This window comes from Talpa europaea, assembly GCF_964194135.1.
Source record: "Talpa europaea genome assembly, chromosome: 8".
Classification (NCBI taxonomy): Eukaryota; Metazoa; Chordata; class Mammalia; order Eulipotyphla; family Talpidae; genus Talpa; species Talpa europaea.
Genome location: NC_140075.1, coordinates 23,445,087 through 23,460,526, shown reverse-complemented (window position 1 = coordinate 23,460,526; position 15,440 = coordinate 23,445,087).

Here is a 15,440-nt window from a genome sequence, read left to right as displayed (position 1 = left end):
CCGCAGCCTCTGCAACGCGGGTTCGATCCCAGCCTGCCGTTGAGGGTCCCACATGGCGCAGCAGACCTCTCCTATCTCACCCGCTGCTCCCCTCAGCAGTGTATTTCGTCAGTCTGCTTGTTCTGTTCCTCGCTGTCTCTGGTGAATCCTCTCACCCTCCCACACTTCTGACCTGTACCCCAGCTGGTTCTTGTATAAAAATAAATAAATCTTTTTTAAAAAATAATTAAAAACAGACCAGTTAGTAATAATACTAGCTACCAGTTTTTGAACATCTATGTGCCAGACACTGTGCTGAGCCTTTATTGGCATTATCTCAGCGAATCCTCACAGCAATGCTATGAGATGAGGAAACTGAGGCCTAGAGAGGTTTCCCAAGACCATGTAGTATATGAACTGTTGAGCCAGGATTTAGTATAGAGTTTCCTTACTTTGGCTACACAGTGTGCCTTTTGTTTTGTTTTGGTTTTGTTTTTGTTTTAAAGATTTATTTATTTATACATACAAGAGCTGGGGTACAGACCAGAGATACGGGGGCTGAGAGGATTCACCAGAGACAGAGTGGGAAGCAGATCAGGCAGACTGACTGAAATACTGAAATAAGGGGAACAGTGGGCGAGACAGGAGAGGTCTGCTGCACCATGTGGGTTGCTCCCTAGTTGGCCGGGGCTCAAACTTGCACTGCAGAGGCTGTGGATTGCTTCATAGTGGGGTGCCTAACCCCTTGCGCCACCAGGGAGGCCCCCCACAGTGTGCCTTTTGATGGAAAGGACACCCTTTCTCCCCATAGTAAACTTCTCCCAAAATATGCACTTAATCCAGAGGCACACCCTTTCTCCCCATAGTAAACTTCTCCCAAAATATGCACTTAATCCAGAGGCGCTCTTCTGGGCGCTCTCCAGGGTCCCTTAGCCGCTGACTGGGAGTGGGCAAGCTGAGTTCCAGGGTGTCAGCAGGCACACAGGATTTCTTAGTCATCCAGGAAACCTGTGAGGGCTCCTTTTGGCCTTTAAAGGCCAGTGCTGGCCAATCTCAATTCCACAGGCAAATAAATTGTGAACCCCCAGCTTGCAGACCAGTTACCTTCCCAGCTCAAGCTCTGCAGATGGGGGAGGGGTGGCCTTAAGCAAACAGATACACAGCTAGAGCCAGCTGCCCCTGCCCTGCTCCAGCCTGGGGTCACCTGGTGAGCAGTTCACTCTCGGGTTGAGTTAGTCTAGGTAAAAAGCGAGGTTCAGCCTGAAGTTTGGAGGTTTAGGAGATATAAATGGGAGGGGCAGACCACTCAAAGATATGGGGTGCTAGAGCATCTCTGGTGTAATAATCTGACTCAGTGTAGAGGCAGGCTGTCCCCAGGGTTCCTGTGAACGTGCATGCACATTGAAAGTGCTAGAACCTTCTTGTCGGCATGGGCAAGGGTCTTGGGGACAGGAGCAGTAAAGCCAATATCTTAGTTTACAGATGAGGAGACAGGTCCAGAGCCCAGTGGTCCTGGTGAAGGAGCTGGATTTGAACACACCCGACACCCCCAGTGCAGGGCCAAGTCTGCTTTCACACTCCTTCCATCTGTGCGTGTGCCCGTTGATGGCTGTGGGTGGCCAGACGTGTAAATGTGTTTGTTAATTTGAATGCGAGTGCTTTGTCTTCCACAGGGAAAGCAAAAGTGTGTGTATGTCTGGGGCTGAGAGGATGAATACGCCTCAACAAGAGGACACACATCTCCCTGTTATGACAAGTGCGCCTGCCCACACAAGTGACCCACGTGGCTGTGCTGACACGTGCCATGGACCGCATGGTGGGAGCTTCTGACTGGCTGGGTCCTTGTTGTAACGTTGTCCACCCCGTGGCCACGTGCAGGGAAGGCACCGACCTTCCTTGTGCGTTACAGCTGCCATGCTCAAGTCCCCAGGTCTTGGTCTAGGGCCAGAGATGTCTGTCTTCTCTGCCACCCTCCCTGTCTTCTCTCACCACCCTGGGCTCCTGCCCCCAGGCCCTGTTATTTCAGGAGGAAGCTTCTTTCTGCAGGTGGACCTTGAATGCTCAGAGGCAAGATCTCTTCTCTCATTGACGAAAATCAGTCATCATCGATTTTCCCAGTGAAGGGTTGATGGATGTGTAACCGAAGCGGGGTGGAGCAGAGGGGCCGCGAGGGGGGCTGATCACCAAGGCGCATGCCTCTACCCAGCTGTCTCAGCCTCACGGTCCACCCCACACCTGCTCCTTCGCTCTCAGCGCCTGACCCCACTGTCAATAGAGCTCGTCAAGTGACAAAACTGAGAGCCAACCTATCTCCCACCCCCATGACATTCAGTCAGTCACCGAGTACTCTGGATGCAAACGTGTCTCTGGAAAGCGGATAGCTCAGGGTTTGGGGCAGAAATATAATAGATGGGGCTAGGCCCCCCGTCACATTACTAGACAGTGTGAAACACTAGCAGCTTGCAAAAGAACACAGGCGCCAACCTGAATATGCTTCCGCTAACCAAAGGCAGGATTATTTGCACAACAGTAAGAATAATAATTACAATGAGTGACTGACGCCCACGGAGCATGTTTCAATCCACTGATTCATGCACATTTGGAAAAGCAAGTCAGTTGACACCAGGACGCAGACTGGAGGAGCAGCAAATGGTCCAGGGCATGTTCTCATCACAGCTGGTGACTGGCACGCGCAGCAAGACCACGTCTGACTAAGCAAACTCACTCGAAAGCTCTTTACCTCAGATTCCCAAGCTTCCTTTGCAAAGCAAGTCACAAAGCAAAAGGTTGGGAAGTATGTCCCTTCCACTGTGACTGACTGTGGATGGATAATTCTACTTTAGAGAATAAAGACTTGTACCACTGATTCACTCTATCACGCCCCTCAGCTGCATGTCCAGCCCTGGTTCAAGCCCAGCATGTCTCACCAGGACAACACAAACACCGGGTCAAGATGCCTCCCTGCTGCCAGTCCCACCCTCAGAACCTCATTGCATCCACAGTGTTTTGGTTTTTTTTAAAACTAGCCTTCCTCCTGTGTCTTTGTCTAGTTGTGGTCAAAAAAAAAACCACATAAAATTGACCATCAAAGGCCTCCCTGGTGGCACAGGGGTTAAAGTCTCAGCGCAATCAAGCTATCGCCAGCCACTGTGGCAGAATTTCCATGCCTGGCCAGGGAGCTGGCCCACTGCAGGGTAAATGATTGTCAGGCTTTTCTGCCCTCCCACCATAAGGATTGATGATGGATGCCAGCAGTCCTGAATCATGCCTGATACCCACCTGGATTTTGTTACATTGTTATATTCAGTTGTATTCCATTTTCTTTCCTGGGCCATGGCTGCAGTATTTATGTTCGCCAAGGAAAACTTGTAGAACCAGAGAGAGCCCAGTAAACAGTGAAGATTTGCCTGTTCCTGGAAGGCCTGCCAGCCCCCGGAAAGCCTGCCAGCCTCCGGCCCTGCCATCCCACCCCTGCCTGCCCTGTTCCTGGTTGCTGCACTACATGTAAAACCTCAATAAAAGACAAAAAAAGCCACCGAGGGCTGCAGGACTCCCCTTTACCAGTCTGCTTGGCTTATAGAGAACCAGCTCTGTGCCTTCCTGGCATCACACCCACACATGGCGCGGAAGACCTCCCCTGTATCACCTGCTGCTCCCCTCAGCAGTGCATTTCAGTAGATCTGTAACAGGGTGGTCCCCAGGAAAGGGGGAGGTTCTCTGCCCCACCCAAGGGAGGGTGGAGCTGAGCAGAAAGAAGAGAAGCTGAAGAAGAGACTGAGGAAGGAAGGAGCAGGATGGAGCCAGAAGGAGACCTGGAGGAGGCGCATGGAGCCTAGAGACACGTGAAGAAACTGCGCTTGTCTTTTGGTCGTGGACTGGGTGACACAGATGTGGGTGAGACCGTGGGGAGGTGACCATGGCAGCTTTTATCTTGATGTTGATTTTGCTCTTTTCCTTCCGGGCTTGTCTGGTTGTTTGTGACCCTTTTCTGTGGGTCCCCACTGGAAGATGCTTTAGACTTGTAGCAGGCTTTGGGGCCTTGCTCTGGGCCAATCCCATTTGGATGGAGTTTTACCCACGAGGGGATGGGTAACTTTGGGTTCTTGATTTAGAAATTAGACTCTTTGCCTTACCTGTATTGTTTCCTAATTAAAGTTCCTTCCCATTAAAGTCTCATATGTTTTGTGTTGATGCGGCGGATGGCAGAACCCATTTAGAATAGGCAGGTTTGCGGGGTTTAGGCTGCCCCTCTCCCTGTCCTATAACAGATTTGGCGACCACGAAGGGACGATCCGCTGTTCTGCTCCCCACTCTCTGGTGAATCCTTTCACCCCCACCCCTAGCCCTCTGGCCTACACCCAAGTTCTTCTACTAAATAAATAAATATTTTTTTTAAAAATGAAAGAAATGAAAGTAGCATTTCAAAAATTCATTACGTATCTGCCCCGGACCAGCACAGCAGTAGACGATGAGGCCACCTCAGGGTTGAGAGAAGCGTGCAGGGTGGTCAGGGCGTCGGCGAAAGAAATGACAAACAGACACACTTCAAGAGTGAAAATCTGAGTGTAATTTTCTTTAAGTTTGTGACCAGTATATATATGTTTTCCAAAAGCACAGGAATGAATATCAATGAAATCAGCTTGCTCATGGGCTCAGTCTATCACCATCAGGGAGGTGATCTACATAACAAACAATGACCATTATAGAAGAAAGAAGGAAGTTTAGAAAGACAGATAAGGGATTAAAGTTTGTAGTTCTAGAAAGACGGGATAAGGTTTTAGGCATTCTTGTAGTGGTTCTTGGTGGTCGTTATTTTTTGATAAGCTTCTGCCTTTTCAGGGAACTTCCGCTGAACTTCCTCTGCTTCAGGCTGTTCTCCCGCCGCGCGCTGGTTGCCCAGCCGGATCTAGGGACCGTGGCGAAAGCCATTCCTAAAGATCACAGTGGGGGGAGGTGCAGCAGGTAGGGTTTTGCTGTTCTCCCCCTGCGCGCTGGTTGCCCAGCCGGACCTAGGGATGGTTAGCCCTAAAGGTCACTGCAGGGGGAGGTGCAGCAGGTGGCGCCCAAACGTGGGGCCCCGACATTTCATTTCATTTCATTGAGTCTTCCACCCAAAGAAGAGGTGAGTAACGAAGAGATCGTGTTGGGTAAGCTATCTCCCTTCTTGTGTGTGAGTGTGAATGTGATTCCCTTAAAATACCCTCTTTTAAACAGTCAGGGATAGGATCCTCACTGGAGCGTCCGGAGCTCGCTGATAAAGGATGATCAGTTTGAGATAGTGAGAAGTTTTTCTAAGAGTGAATGCTCGTGGTGCTGTGTGTGTGTGCGAGTGTATGAATACGGCTCCACGGCCTCGTGGCTACGGAGTCTGAGTGGGCTGCACCCGCGATTCCCGTGGAGGAACGTCATATGGCATAACGGTCATCTGCTCTTCGGAGTAGCCTGGTCCGGGACTTATACGGACAGACCTTAGCTAAGACGCCTCCGCAAGTTCCCGCGAGGGACACGGGCCGGACAGCACAGTTGAAAGAAATCTTTGCTTGAGTGAACAAAAGCACCACGAGACCAAAAACAAAAATCTTTTTCTATCTATATTGAAAAATATGATTGAAACACGAGGTATTAAAGTAAATAAGAAAGCTCTACTGCAACTTTATAAATTTATATTACGGGTATGCCCGTGGTTTCCAGAAGAAGGTAGTTTGTCACTGGAAACTTGGAAGAAAGTAGGAAAAGAAGTGAAAGAGTTTTATGCCCTTCATGGACCATCTCAGGTTCCGAGACAGGCTCTGTCCTTGTGGGTACAAATTAGAGATTTGTTGGTTGATGCCACTGAGGCAGAATTGTGGGAAGGCCAACAGGATGAAGTTCAGGATAATCCTAAAAACAATAATGATCTAAACACGTCATTATTCACTCAAGTCTCTGCTCCCGTATCAAAGTAATCCCTTTCCCAGTCAGAGGATGAGTTTAATGATCATGAATATACTGAAATGCTAGATAATTTAACTTTCAAAAATGATAAACTCTCCCGCCCACCCGCTAACCTTTTTCCAGTTGTTACCAAACCTAAAATTGCATTACATAATAATCCTAATCATATCAAAGCCCATCAAGGGCCCCTAGGTGGCATTTTAGGATCAGCAAGAAAGGCCAGTAAGGAGATTTTTCATTTACTTTTACCGTTGCCGGACCTCCGGCTTTGTCTCCCTCTGATGAAGGCCCTGCATGGGAGGCCATCCCCATAAAAACTCTTAAAAAATTAGTTAGCTGTTCAGACAACAGGTCATAACTCCCCTTATATTTATCAAATTATTGACATGTTATCAGCCACTTGGATGACCCCTTATGACTGGCATAATCTTGCCAAGGCTGTTCTTCCTTCAGGAATGTATGTATTATTTCACATGGAATTTGAGGACCAAGTACATGCCTTCCTTAAGAAGCATGATGATGAGGTTAAGGCTAAGAAAATTTCCCTTTCTATGTTCATGGGAACAGACAAATATGCTGAGGTACGCAGACAAGCTGCCCTTCCAAAAGATGTCCTAGTTGAAATTAATAAACTATCAGTTGCCTCATGGAAAAATCTTCCTTCACCTGAGTACAAACCCACTAATCTCACTGATATACACCAACGCCAGGATGAAATGTACCAGGATTTTGTGGCTAGATTGGAAACTGCTCTGGATAAGGTTCTTCCATCCTCCGGAGCACGAGATTTATTGTTTAAACAACTTGCATGGGAAAATGCTAATTCCCTCTGTAAAGAACTAATTAGACCTATAAGAAAAACTGGTATGCTTCAACATTACATTAAAGTTTGCTTAAATGCTTCCCCCGCGACACTAGATCTGTAACAGGGTGGTCCGGCAGAACCCATTTAGAACAGGCAGGTTTGCGGGGTTTGGGCTGCCCCTCTCCCTGTCCTATAACAGATCAAGGGTCTGAATTAGACAAAATAAATAAAAAACTCAAAAACTTATGGCTGTCTATATCCCTAAATAACATCAAAGAGGACTCAGCTGACAGCCCCATATTAATAAAACAATTGCCTAAACACATAGGTCGTTTTTTGCCTGGCTGGAGGCAAAATGAAATATGCAAAACAAAAGGTAAAATAAAAAATAGCCTGCAGTATTACAGAAAGTGATCAGGATTCTTGGGATAGTAAAATTGTTTTTCAAAAGCCAAAAGTTGATTCTAGAGCCAATGCTGACCTCTTTTGCAGAGGCATCGGTTCCCAATTATGAGACCATTCCAAAATCCAGCCCAAATTTCCAGCTCGGACTTGGCTAAAATTATTGATAAAAATAAAAACTCAAAAACAAATAAGAGATAATGTGTCATAATCTTAAATAAAACAAAACAAAATAAAAAAATACTCCAATCTTTTCCTGTTAATTATTTGGGAAAGAGGCTAGGTTCCCCCCAGTGAAGTTTTTTGCCATTTGTTCCTTTTAAAATAAATAAATAAATAAAGCATTTTTAAATAATAGTATTCAAAGTTAATTCACAATTGTTAAAGTTTATTATAAAAAAATGGTTAAATATGAGTGTATGAGACTATATGACTATAATATAAATAAAAGATTTTTATTAAAATAGTATGAACCCACTGCAGTGGGCTGGTGGAGGCTGCCCTTGATCTCAACAAGCAGCTGCCTGGACTGTTTCTCCAGTGTTGGGATCACTGACAGGTCTCTACTACCTTCCTGCTGTGGAGGACTGAACCTTTCTATTATCCACCTTAAATGACTATTGGTTCATTCTACAAAAAAAAAAAAAAAAAGAAAAAGTTCCATTTTCCTGTGTTTCTCTGATTTTAAAGTTTAAATTGTCTTAGGCAGAAACTGCTGAGTTACTTTTGACGTGCTAACAAGCTATACAAAATGCTTATTGGTTGAATAAAAGCTTTTAATTTTACTTATTGGACCTGTAAAAGATTAAGTTTCTTGTTAAAACAAACTAACCTGGTAAAACATAAAGTGATGATACAGACATTTTTGAGCTAAATTCTAAACCTCAAATTTTATAGGCAGACTGTAAAAATTTACCTCTTCTCCTGTTGTCAAGATAACAGTGTACTTTTATGTTTTAAAATATGACCGTTCCCAGTGAGATAATATGTTAACAACCTAAAGCCAAATAATCATTTCTTAAAAATGTAAACTCCAAAAATATTTTCTTATAAAAAAAAAAAAATTTAGTAAAAACTGCCGTGACTACTGTGGTCTCGAGCCCAAGGTCTTTGGTAATAATTAAGATTAGACACTTATTCTGTGTACAGATTTTAGCTGTTAACTCATTAAAAACCTCAGTATCTTCACACATTGCTAAAATAACTGTTTCAAAATATATACAATATATATACAAAATATATATGGCCAAAATTTTAAATGTTATCAAGAGATCTCTGTATCTGTTTGTCTGTCTTTGTGTTTGTTTTGTTTTTTACCTCCGGAGGACTAATTATAAATGGCGCCTTTAAATTATCATAAAACAAATCTTAAGATCTTAATCAAACAATTTTTTAATAAACAAAAACTAGTTTAAATTTTATATAATTCAAAACATATATGCCTTAAAGTTATGAATACTTTGTTTAAATGTGTTTCAAAAAGAAATTTCTGGTATAAAAAGTACTTTTGTCCTTCCTACTGAGTCACATGTATGTGAAAAATGTACATAGTATCTATATGGTGCTCTGATTTTTTTTGTTTTTATTAATTTGCCTAATTGCTTCTTTATTAGCTAGCCTAGAAAAACCTAGGTATGTGCCATTATGTTATTAACAGCCATGCAAAATGGAATTCCAGTCATAACAAACTAAAACTACAACTAAACTTTCAGGTTTACTTTTGCACCTATTTATGAAAGCTAAAAATTCTAATGTCATATTACCTTGTGTGTTCACATTTTTAAGTCATCTAGTACAAACAGATAACAGTATTATAATGCCTTACTGCTAATGAAAGATGTGACAATCCTAAATCGACGTAATGTAAAATGTGTGTTTACAAAGAAAAACATGTATTAAAAATAGATATTTTAATGGTCCTAAAAGTAAAGTGATAAGTGTTAAAGCAAATGTTGAAGGTCTAAAAGAATTAAAAAGTAACAAGGCTAAGGAAAGTGTTAAAAATCTCAAAGAAATTTTACAAAAAACAAATTTTGTATACTCAAATGATTTATATTATTTTAGTATTTTGGGAACACATTAGCTAAAATAATTTTTGGTTAATAATAACTGAGTTTTAATCTAATGGGTTGTTTCAAAACATGTACTTATACACTAACATTGGGTATAATCTTGGCCCTTGTCTAGGTTAATGATTTTGGGTACATAATGTCTTCTAGTGTCTGAAAAACTAAGATTTTTGAGATGACAATTAAAGGTTATGATTTGATTGTCAATATTATACTCAGGGCTAGAATTTTTATAAAAATTAAATATGGTTGTTTTTGCTGCTTTCTAAGTATTTATGACACAGCTTCCCAAAAATCTAAATTAAAGTAAAATTTGGTAGCCTGTCATTTAATCAATTAAAGGAAATTTTGTGGAACCTCAGCAGAGCTTTAGAGATACTCCACAAACTTTCTCCTTTTCCTCCTGGGAAGGACATTGATAAATTTATCCTATCTGGTTTACCTGGTAGTTACACTACAAGGGAATCACTGTCACTTAAAAAAAATGGTAAAACTCTAATATGTACAAAAATGTTAACATTGGTTTTCTAAAAAAAAAATCTTTCAATACCTAATGTATGTAAATTGTCAATAATTATTGTTGCCTTGCAATATTATATACTTCCATGATTTAATGTCTGCAGGACTTGTTTCTACACAATATAAGAACAAAAGGCCTCAATTGATTCAAAATGATAAACTTTTGAGAGTAAAAATCTTTCTACAAAGGACTGTATAGACTGTTGAAAATACACCTGATTTTTACTGTTTTGTTTGGCATAACGTTGAAAATGTTTTTACATTTTGCCTTAATTCAACAAAGTTTTCTTGTTTTGACTGACCACACTCTACAGCAATGTTATATATATATATATATATATATATATATGTATATTTTTCTTTTTCTAGCAGAGCTAACCTTTTGTGTGGCTTTGAGTACAATTCTTCCAGGGAGTTGACATAGAGCTAAACTAAAATGTGGAGAAACTGCTGCTTTGTTCGTAGGGTTCCAGACACCTCTGAAAATGATGAGAAAGTTTGCCTCCATTGGCAGGACTGAATAACCCGGTTCCCTGAACAGAAAGCTCTGTCATAAAGCCTGAACTCTTTCGTCTTTTCGCTGCCTTTGATGTACACTTCAAACAACCTGGACAGGACACCACTAAGATCCCAGTGCGTGCCTACGTTGGATACCCCTTCGCTATACTTCTGGGGAATGCCTCAGCTACACGCATTAAATCGCATGGGACTTCTTACTCCATTCATTGTTCCAGCTGCATTGTTACTAATTGTATTATCCCCTCTCTTGTTCGTCTATATCCTGTGGTGGTCTTGCTCAAAAGACCCTCCTATGTTATGTTACCTGTTGATTTACATGACATGCCTTGGTATGATAATACTGCCATGCAAGTTTTAGATGAAGTACATGCTTTTCTTCGTCCCAAACGTTTTATTGCTGCCCTTATTCTAGGCATTGCCGCTCTGATTTCCTTAGTTACCTCTTTAGCTGCTTCCTCTGTTGCTTTAATTCAGGAAGCTAAGACAGCTTCTTTTGTAAATGACCTTACCAAAAACGTGTCCATGGCGCTCGCAATACTGCGGGACATTGATTATAAGTTAGAAAGAAAGTTAAATGCTCTAGAAGAAATTGTTATTGCTATTGGCAATGAGGTTCAACTTCTCAAACAACAACTGTCTACTCGTTGCCATGTTCAGTTTCGTTTCATTTGTGTTAGTTACGCCTTTACATTATAACTCTTCCTTACATTGGAATCTCACCAAACATCACCTATTGGGCATCTGGCAAGACAATGACCTTTCTCATGACCTTTCGTCTCTCCAAGCTGAAATTTCTGCTATCAGTAAGTCTCATCTGCACACTTCACTCTCTTCCTTTGCTCATTCTCTAGCCTCCACTCTCCAATCTTCGACTCCTACTCACTGGTATCACCTCGTTCTCTCCTTTATTGTTCTTTCCCTACTCCTTTGTTTACTCCTTCCCCTCTGTGTCCGCTTACTTCACAGGTCCATTCATCATCTTCAACGAGATATGTATGCCTTCCAGCTCCGTTCTAAAAACAAAGGGGGACCTGCTGCACCTCCCCCTGCAGTGACCTTTAGGGCTAACCATCCCTAGGTCCGGCTGGGCAACCAGCGCGCAGGGGGAGAACAGCAAAACCCTACCTGCAGCACCTCCCCCCACTGTGATCTTTAGGAATGGCTTTCGCCACGGTCCCTAGATCCGGCTGGGCAACCAGCACGCGGCGGGAGAACAGCCTGAAGCAGAGGAAGTTCAGCGGAAGTTCCCTGAAAAGGCAGAAGCTTATCAAACGATAACGACCACCAAGAACCACTACCAGAATGCCTAAAATCTTATCCCGTCTTTCTAGAACTACAAACTTTAATCCCTTATCTGTCTTTCTAAACTTCCTTCTTTCTTCTATAATGGTCATTGTTTGTTATGTAGATCACCTCCCTGATGGTGATAGACTGAGCCCATGAGCAAGCTGATTTCATTGATATTCATTCCTGTGCTTTTGGAAAACATATATATACTGGTCACAAACTCAAAGAAAATTACACTCAGATTTTCACTCTTGAAGTGTGTCTGTTTGTCATTTCTTTCGCCGACGCCCTGACCACCCTGCACGCTTCTCTCAACCCTGAGGTGGCCTCATCGTCTACTGCTGTGCTGGTCCGCGGCACGTATCTAAAAGTTTGGACAGATAATCTACTTCACTAAGGCATTGAGAATGCATGCAAACTGTCCAGGGAGGACTTTGTGAACCGTTTACAAATATACAAGCATTTGTCTAGCCATATTTTAAGCCCACAACCTGATTGTTACCTAGACAAGTTCTCAGGACACAAAACAAAAAGAGCAGGAAGGCAATAGCCGTACTTGGGAGAGCACTGGGGCTGGACTCTGAAAGGAAGCAACAAGGTGAAATTTCATTTTCCTCTCTCTCCTGAGTTTTACACACACAGATCAGAATTAGCTGACTCCGGTAAAGCAGCTCCAAGAGAGATGCTTCTGCCAGTTTCCCAGGATCCCATCTGTAGGCTCTGAGTGAGGTTTAAAGTGGAGAGTGTGTCTCTTTCCTGACTGAACCATGGAAGCTGCGGAAGAGAAGAAAAAGAAGGTTCCTGCTGTGCCAGAAACTTTTTTTTTCTGGATTTTTTTTTTTTAAAGATTTATTTATTTATGCATACTGGGGTACAGGCCAGAGGTGTGGGGGTAAGAGGAGCCACCAGAGGCAGAGTGGGGAACAGAACAGGCAGATGGACCAGAATACACTGCTGAGGGGAGCAGCGGGCAAGTCAAGAGAGGTCTGCTGCGCCATGTGGGTAGCTCCCCAGCCAGGGATCGAATTTGTGCTTCATAGTTTGCGTCTTAGCCCCTTGCACCACCAGGGAGGCCCAATGTTGAGCATTTTTCCATATGCCTGTTGTGTGCCAGAAACTCTTAAGAAAAAGCAAAGAAATATCACAGAGCTGAAGATCAAGCACCTGGGGAAAAAAAGTCTGCCCAAAAGATGCTTCGAAAGGCAAGGAGGAAGCTTATCGATGGAAAGCTAAGCTGTCACAAGAAATGTAAGCAGGGGCCTCCCCGGTGGCGCAGCGGTTGAGCACTGGGTTGCGAAGCTGCCCGCAGCCTCTGCGGCGCCGGTTCGATCCCCAGCTGCTCCCCGGCCACTGGAGGAGGGTCCCACATGGCGTGCAGACCTCTCCTGCCGCCTGCTGCTCCCCTCAGCAGTGTGCTTCGGTCCTTCTGCCTGCTCTGCTCTCCGCTCTGGCTCTGGTGAATTCTCTCACCCTCCCACGCTTCTGACTGTACCCAGTGCTTGTATAAATAAATTAAATAAATAAAAATAAAAAATAAATCTTTAAAAAAAAAAAAGAAATGTAAGCAGATGTGCAGAACTAAGATGTGAATGGCTGGGATGGCAAGAAAAGCCGGCAAACTCAACCGCGGGACCCAAATTGGCATGTCTCGGGGTCAGAGCTGTGTGTCAGAGGTGTGAGCCCAAAGGCCCAAAAGGTGCTGTGGCTTCTTCCCCTCCCAGATCTTCAATGGCCCCTTTGTTGAGCTAACAAAGCTCCCATTAACGCTGAGGATGGTGGGCCTGGAGGTTGCACAGAGGCACCCAAATCTGAGGCCAGCACATGAATCTGTAAGCGTGGTTATGGCAAAATCAACGAGAAGCAAGTTGCCCTCACAGATACCATGTTGGTTGCGTCATGTCTGGGTAAATGTGGCGTCACACTCATAGCGGATCTGACTTGGGAGGCCTGTGCTGTGGCAAAGGCTTCAAAGAGGCAAACGACTTCCTTTGGCCACCAGCAGAAGGTGGAGATGCTGGCAACCAATCAACAAGGATAAGTGAAGGATCCGCCATAGTCTGGCCAGTCAATAAACAGTGACCCCCATGGTCTAGCTGCTCTGTGGAGTCACAAGGTCAGTGCTCAGGGACTACGGGGTCCTTGCTAGAGGCCTTTTTGGTTTAAACAGAGTGGCTTCCCACAGGTGGGGATACCTAGGTCTGAGGGAACAGGGTGACCCCCACCATTTGATGCCTTGGGGCAAGAATACATATGGAGGCCCCGCTGTGGCTGGCTCCTTCTCCTCTGTGGCACATTGTGTGTCACGAAGGGGGCCTGGAACAGACCTCGGGCCCCAACTCTTTGTCCCTTATCCCACGGAGAGGTGCCGTTCCCAGGCCCTGCCCGCCCATCTGGGCAGACTGTGACGACAGCAGAAACGGCGCCTTGTGGCTTCTGCAACAGGGTCACAAAGGGCATAGGGCTTCTTCCGGTTCCTTCTTGGACTTTTGCTCTTGGCCCCCAGCTGCCACGCTACGAGAGAGCCTGCTGACGCCAGCGCGGGTGGAGGTGGAGGTGCCCTGCCCGCAGCCAGCGCATTTTGCGTTGATTTTTGCCCCACGTAAGAAACCCCAAAAGAGAGCTGTTCAGCTGGGCCCTCAAACTCCAGTACTATGAGCAATAATAATAAAAAGTTTATTCTTGTCTCCTCTACTACATCTTGGGGTGTATGCGCAATAGTGATTGTTACATAATCGTGACCGGAACTGGTTCTATCACTGGTTCCATCCTGTACCATGAGTGGCCTCGGGTGCATGCGAGTGGGTGCCCCAGGACATCTGTCTAAACTCTGCCCCAACCCATGTCCTCCTGCACAAGCTGTCCTCCTGCACAACCCATGTCCTGCACAAGGTGGCCACTCCTCGGGGATAGAAGGACACGGCGTCACTGTCCCGGGGAAGACCCAGGGTGGGGGGGCAGCTCAGATCTGAAACGTGGGGGTGGGACAGGAGACCCAGAGCGTAATCTAGAAGGGGGAGTGTACTCCAAGTGGGTGCTGCTCTCAGTCCCAGGGGGGTACGCAGGGGAGGACCTGAGTGAGTCCCTGGAAAACCTCAGGGCTGGGCAGGACAGTTCTGGCTGAACCCTTTGCATCATCAGCTTTCGATCCTCCTGCAGTCATGCCCTGCCAGGCTGGGGTCGTCACCACTTGCAGGGGGACGTGGGGCTCACGGAAGGTAAGTCCTAGGACACAGGCACCTCACCAGTGCCCAAGGCCTCTGCTCCACCACAGCTTCCAGCGCCCTCCTTGGCTCCAAGACACTTTAGTGAGCATTTCTTGGAAGTACAGTCCACTTACCTTTGTTTGAAAACAAAAGGAAACAGAAAACCCCATGTGTGAAGATGGCGCATAAAGACGGAAGCCCCTGTCCTTCCCAAAGCCAAAGCAAAAGCCAAGGCTTTGAAGTGAAGGCCAAGAAATCAGTATATCACAGCCACAAGAAAAGTATCTGCATGACACCCACCTTTGGAGGCCCAAACATTGAGACTCCCAAGGCACCCCAAGAATCCTTGGCAGAGTGCTCCCATGATGCCATCATCATCGTCCTCCTGACCACTGACTCAGCCATGAAGAGAGAAGACAATAGCAGGCTTGTGTTCATTGCAGTGTCGAGGCCCACAAGTGCCAGATCTGCAAAGGACACATCTATGACACTATGTGGCCAAGGCCAGCACCCTAATCAGGCCGATGGAGAGGAGGCAGGTGTTTCACTGGCTCCTGACTATGCTGCTTTGGAGGTTGCCAACAACATTGGGATCCTCTAAACGAGTCCAGCTGGCCAATTCTAAATAGAAATTTTCTCACCGTAAAAAAAAAAAAAAAGAAAGAAATAAGAGCAGTTTTAGACTTAGAAAGGACGCCCAGGAAGCCTGAGATAGGAGAACCC